This window comes from Sinocyclocheilus anshuiensis, unplaced genomic scaffold (assembly GCF_001515605.1).
Source record: "Sinocyclocheilus anshuiensis isolate Anshui unplaced genomic scaffold, SAMN03320099.WGS_v1.1 scaffold117, whole genome shotgun sequence".
Classification (NCBI taxonomy): domain Eukaryota; kingdom Metazoa; phylum Chordata; class Actinopteri; order Cypriniformes; family Cyprinidae; genus Sinocyclocheilus; species Sinocyclocheilus anshuiensis.
This window is the reverse complement of record NW_015536624.1, coordinates 208,890-215,295: the sequence shown is the minus strand read 5'-3', so window position 1 is coordinate 215,295 and position 6,406 is coordinate 208,890.

Here is a 6,406-nt window from a genome sequence, read left to right as displayed (position 1 = left end):
ACCCTGGCCCACAAAACCAGTCTTAAGTGTCAGTTTTTCGAAATTAAGATTTATACATCATCTGAAAGCTGAATAAATAAGCTTTCCATTGATGTATGGATAAAAGAAAAATCGATAATTTTGACCCATACAATGTTTTTTTGGCTATTGCTACAAATATACCTGTGCTCCAGGGTCACATATTTATCTTTATAGTTATAGTTCTTTGTGTGAACGAGCCTTTACAGGATATGAGGCTATACAGACTGCTTCTGTTTAGTTTTGTTGTGTTTTGTCTGTTCGGTGTTCGACGTGTGGCTTTCCATGTTGTTTTTTCAACTTAAGCTCAATAAGCATTATCACAAAGTGACACTGCTACCGTAAACTATCCAAGTCTCACTTGGATGCATGCTTTCAGCTTTACAGCCACCTGTCAGGTCTTTATTAAGTTGTTTTCTCTCTATCGTTTTTCTGCGCCGTGTAGGTGTTTTCTGAGAGGTAGCTGATATAAATGAGTGTTAGTTCGGCTGGTTCACGCTTCCTCCTTCTCCCTCTATCATTCTTGCAGCACATAAACACACAAAATACGTGTGCGGTGCCACCATCAAACCTGTGCACATAATCATGACCTTGGCTGACACTGATTACTTCTGCAGACGGGAAATGTTATGAAAGGGAATATTCCAGGTTTGATAGAACTTAAAGTCCACTTGAAACCAAAAATGGACCTTATTTACTTCCTTACACGTTCAGTACAAGTCCCTATTGTGCATGAATCATTGTGAAGGTTATTTCAAAGCATAAAATGTTTGTCTTGATAATCTTTCTACAGGTTGTAGTAACTTCCTCCAACTCTGAAATGACATTCTTCATGGTGGCTCCAAAACAGGGGTTATAACCAAAGATTTAAGATTTCATGGAGAATAAAGTTTGGAATACATACCGTGATTTACAGTAGCTGGTTCACTTGAAAGTCTGGTAGTGTGTGATCCTCGGTCGTTTTGTGTGTGATGGCCAGATTTTCCTCTGTGACCATTTAGAAAAGTCGGTAAGTGTATGATGCCTAGCGTTGTAAAACCTGTTCAGATTTTAAAAGTTGTGAAGTGTATTCCAGCCTTAAAGTTAAAAGTTTTAAGTCTGCCATCGAAAATTCCGAGCACCAATTCTATTTAACTATGGGAATTTGTCCCTCTATGTCTATGGTGTTTTTTTTTCTCATTAAATATCATGTTTCACTCAGAAATCTATTCCATTTTGGAATGGATTATGGTGGCTGTTTTGTGCTGATTGCATCAGTAACACACAAAAAAAAGTGCAAAATACTGTTTATATGGAGCATACTACATTTATAGAAATAATACTGGATATTCATAACTAGAAGTTCATCCACGGCTCATATTACACGTTTTGTACAGAGTACTTTATGTACTGTATTGTTCAAAAGTTTTGGATTGGTAAGATTTTTGAATGTTTTTAAAAGTCATCTCGTATGCTCACCAAGTCTGTGTTTTTTTAATAAAAAAATACAATAAAAAAGTGAAATGTTATTACAATTTAAAAGTACTGTTTTCTATCTGAATATGGAGCCCAGTCTCATGAAAATGCGTATAAATAGTACGCCAAATAAAAACGAAAACTCGTGGTATTGATACGCAAAAATGAACTTTGGCGTGCATATGATACGCATGTGTTTGGCGTGCATATAATACGCAGTTTTCGCGTGCATATGATACGAAATTTGTTGGCGTGCATATGATACGCATGTGTTTGGCGTGCATATAATACGCAGTTTTCGCGTGCATATGATACGAAATTTGTTGGCGTGCATATGATACGCAGTTTTTTACCTACCCATCGCGTAGCATATACACACCAAAGTAAATTTTTGCGAATCAATACCACGAGTTTTCGTTTTTATTTGGCGTACTATTTATACGCACTTCCATGAGATCGGGTTGGAATATTTAATAAAATGTAATTTATTCCTGTGATCAAACCTGAATTTTCAGCATCATTACTCCAGTCTTCAGTGTCACATGATCCTTCAGAAATCATTCTAATATGTTGATTTGCTCACAAAACATGTCTTATTATTATCAATGTTGAAAACCGTTTCAAAATTATATTTTTTTTGTGGAAACTGTGATGCATTTTCTTTAAAGAATGGAAAGTTCAAAAGAACAGCATTTATTTTGTAACATTATAAATGTAGCCATTTACTGTCAATTTTGATCAATTTAAGGAGTCCTTGCTAAATAAAAATATACAGTTCATAAAAAAAAATGTCAATGAATGTCAACACAGGAAAGAAATCATTCATTAAGCTATTTTGCAGGATCTTTAAACCCTCCAATGCCTTGCATCATAGACTTCTAATGTAAATCTGTTACTGTAAACACAGATGCATGGATGCTGTCAGTACACCTCAGGTTGCACTGAACCCACAGCATTTCTTTAAGACATTTCCCATCATCTCCTCCACCGGGTCGCACTGATGACATCTGCTGCTCACGCTGGCAAGACTAGCGATCTTAATGAAATGAAAAGAGAAGCTTCCAAAAATACTTAAGTAATGAGGTTCTTTGAAAAGTGACACCAGGTGACCAAATCCTATTTTTCTCGTTCGTGATGGACACATTCGATTCATGTTGACGTCTTTTAGTGCCACCGAAAACCAAAATAATCAGGTAAACAAACAAAAAAGTTTGATTAGCGCTTCCAGCATCCTTTCAGCATTAAACGCAACCTCCCTAGTCACTATGAGGGGCGTTTGTTTCTTATTTCTCCGTTTCTAGCGTTCCCCATTTCCACGGCCTTTGTTATGCAAATTCACTCTCACACATGAGCGTGAGTAGGTGTTGCTAAGAGTTTCTTTGTGCTGTAGAGTTAAAGCTGGCAGAGGTGGTTTCTCTGCAGAATTATTTAGCATATAGATAATAAGATCTCACTGTCATAAGAACCATCTCAGTGGCTGTAAAAGTTTTAGCACGTTGTACATCATCTTTGGCAGCTCTCAGGAGAGCTTTTGTTCTTCTCAAAACAAATCTGAATTGAAGATTTGGTTCAGGCCTATTGTCTGCCATTTGAATCAGCACTTTTGACTGTGATATTGCTTTCTTAGGCAATAAAGGAGACGCAATACAATGGCCAAGACGTTTGTCTTGAGCGCTGGGTTAAAAATGTAGCACTGATTGCTTTTTCAATTAATCAGAGAGATTGCTGAATCATGCCTCATTAGCTGACGGTTTGTGGATGTAAGGTGACAAAATCATTGCAAAGAACTATTTATCATGGTCTAAGTTTGATTTTGCCCTGAGATTATCTCGTTTTTTGGGTGATCTGATAGAAAATAAATAGTGCTATTTTTCAATGCATTTACAATGAAGGGGGATCAAAGGATTTATAAGCTGCATAAGAAGATACACTAACTTTTAAAAATATTGTTTACTGGCCACAAAACTGTATTTTTCCTTTTGTTCAAAAGATTGGGGTCAATAAGATTATTTGTTTTATTTATTTATTTAGATTTAAAAAAAATAAATTAATACTTTTATTTAGCAAGGATGCAATAAATTGATCAATAGTGGCCATTGTGATGATACAAATGACTCCTAACTCAAAAAATGCTATTTATTAAAAACAAAACAAAACATGAAAACACAATGATTTCTGAAGGATCATGTGACACTAAAGACTGGAGTTGTGATGCTAAAAATGTAGCTTTGCATCACAGGAATAAATTATATTTTAAAATATATTCACATAGAAAATGTTTATTTCAAATTCTAATAATATTTCACAATATTACTGTTTTTACTGTATTTTTATAAAATAAATGAAGGCTTGGTAAACAGTAGGGAATTCTTACAAAAACATAAAAAATCTTACCAACTCCAAAAATTATATTTATTTCTGTAACAACATTATATTTATATATTAGCATATTATAACCTTTCCACTAAGATAAAAGTCTTTAGATAACGTGCGAGTTGCACCAGTTTTCTTTTGTGTCTGATTAGTATGCCTTTCATTTAAATTTCTTTCTTTTTAGAGTTTCTAATAAGTGACTATGATGTCAATTTGCACTTGTGAAATGTTAATTTGGATGCTAGATTTCAGCAATTAACTGAAGAAATATGAAGCCCTTTTGGGATCATTGTAGCACCAGTTTATAGTTAAAGGTGATTTTGTCATTTCTGTGCCAGTAGTGTAGCCAAAATTATTCACACACACACACACACACACACACACACACACACACACAAAGAAACAGTATTTTCAAACAGTATAATAATATCCATATGATGGGTTTTCATATGGCATTACATGTATTACATGTAGCAACCATGCATGTCAGCAATACACATTATTATTTATATATGCAGCTTTATTAAAACAACAAATAATCAAAAAATCTGTGTTTATATATTTTGTAATTTTTTTTTTAAATACACGTCTATCTTTCATATTTACTTATAAAATATCAACATTTATTGATGAGGTTTTGAATGGATATACATGTACATGACATATATGTCCGAAAAAGTGTTAAAAATAAGTAAACATATACATTTGCATGAGCTAGATTAAGTGTTATTATATGAAATTGTTCCAATTTCTAATAGGCTTCATTTATGTTTTGCTTCATTTAACAATGTATTTCATATATGGAAATTTCATATGTACATATATTAAATTTATGTATGGGATTGGTCAAGTCTATGCTAAAATGGGATATGAGTGAGCGTATAACATCGTTCTTTAAAAAGTTTCTCTTATAGCAGCTGTGCAGAGTTTAATTCCAACCCTGTTCAACCCAAGTTTTTGAACTCTTTTATTTTTAAGAGTGCAGAAACAGTCTGTTTTGGTCCCTGATGCAGTTTAGAAATATACAAGCGATAACAACAAAAGCAGAGTCTTACTAATGCACGTGATTTGCCACTTCACTAAACTCTAAGCATGGCGTCTTTACCGCGGCGTGGGGTGTTTCTCGTTCTTTTCCCCCGCTGTCTTTCTCTTTCTCTCCTGTCTCGCGTCACTTCGGCGGCTCTCTAAATATATCTCGCCGTGTCTACCTTTCTCCCCGTCTCTGTGCTCGCACAGTCTTGTCCAATAAAGTTAGCCATGCTTCACCAATCCAATCTGACACACTTTTACATAACAATTCTATCTGCAGCATGCGCCCTCCCTTCGCAGACGCAATTCAAAGCATTCTGAATGAGTGACTGTAATGCAGTATTAACTGAGCACTTTAACACTGAATATTAGAGGTGTTTGGTGAATAGCATCTATTGAAAGTGAAATGCACTCCTGTCTTTGTGAACACCGGTGTGGATGCATCAATGCCAACCTCAATGAAGACTCAAACTTCTTGTCTTCGGACGGCTTTTTGGCTCTTTTCCCTCATCCTATAGAAATAGAGTATCGATTAGAGCTGGCCGGTAGAGATTCTGCTGTACTGTTTACACCGCGTGATATCTGTACCATAATATTATACCGTATTGTAGACAGCTTCATTGATTGTAATGGGAGCGATTCAGTTTTGGTATAGTTTTGCTCACATGGTGGAAATGGTGGCTTGTACGCAAAACGTATTCATTTGTCATGAGAAATCGAATCTTCTGATCTTTCAATATGATCTCATTAGAAAGCGTATACATTAGTAGGCTATATAAAGTGTGATTGTAGTGCACATGCATTTTCATATATTTATTACTAATGTTTTGACAGCTTCTAAAACGTTTAACATATGTTTATGTTCATACAATAATTAATTCAGTTGGATGAGATTAAATAAAGGTGTTCAATGCTGTACTATAATATATTTTTATATTATATGATATAAAATAATTGTTATGTATTTGTTATATATATATATATATAAGCAGTATGGTATTTACATTCTTTACTGTATTTTATATAGTAAAATGTAAATGTAGAAATGTTGTAAAATGTAAAAAGATTTAGTAAATATTTGTTTCTAAAGCTATGAATACATACATTTTTGCATGTATTAATAATATAAATATATTAGTAAGATTTGTTTCTAAAGCTATAAATACGTGAATAGTTTTTCATTCTGTGTGTGCGTGTGCGCATATTATACTATTTTTATGTATTTTTCTTGGATTTTATATAGTAAAATCTGTAGAAATATTTTAAAATACATCAATAATATAAATATAATAAGATTTGTTTTTAAAGTTATGAAAACGTAAATATTTTTCATTTTGTGCGTGTATTTTTCTTGGATTTTATATAGTAAAATCTAACTGTAGAAATATACTAAATATATGAATAAAATAAATATAATACGATTTCATAAGGATTTGTTTCTGTTTTTAGATGTTGTCGACATGTCCATATTATTCATTTTGTGTGTGTGTGTGTGTGTGTGTGTGTGTGTGTGTGTGTGTGTGTGTATTTT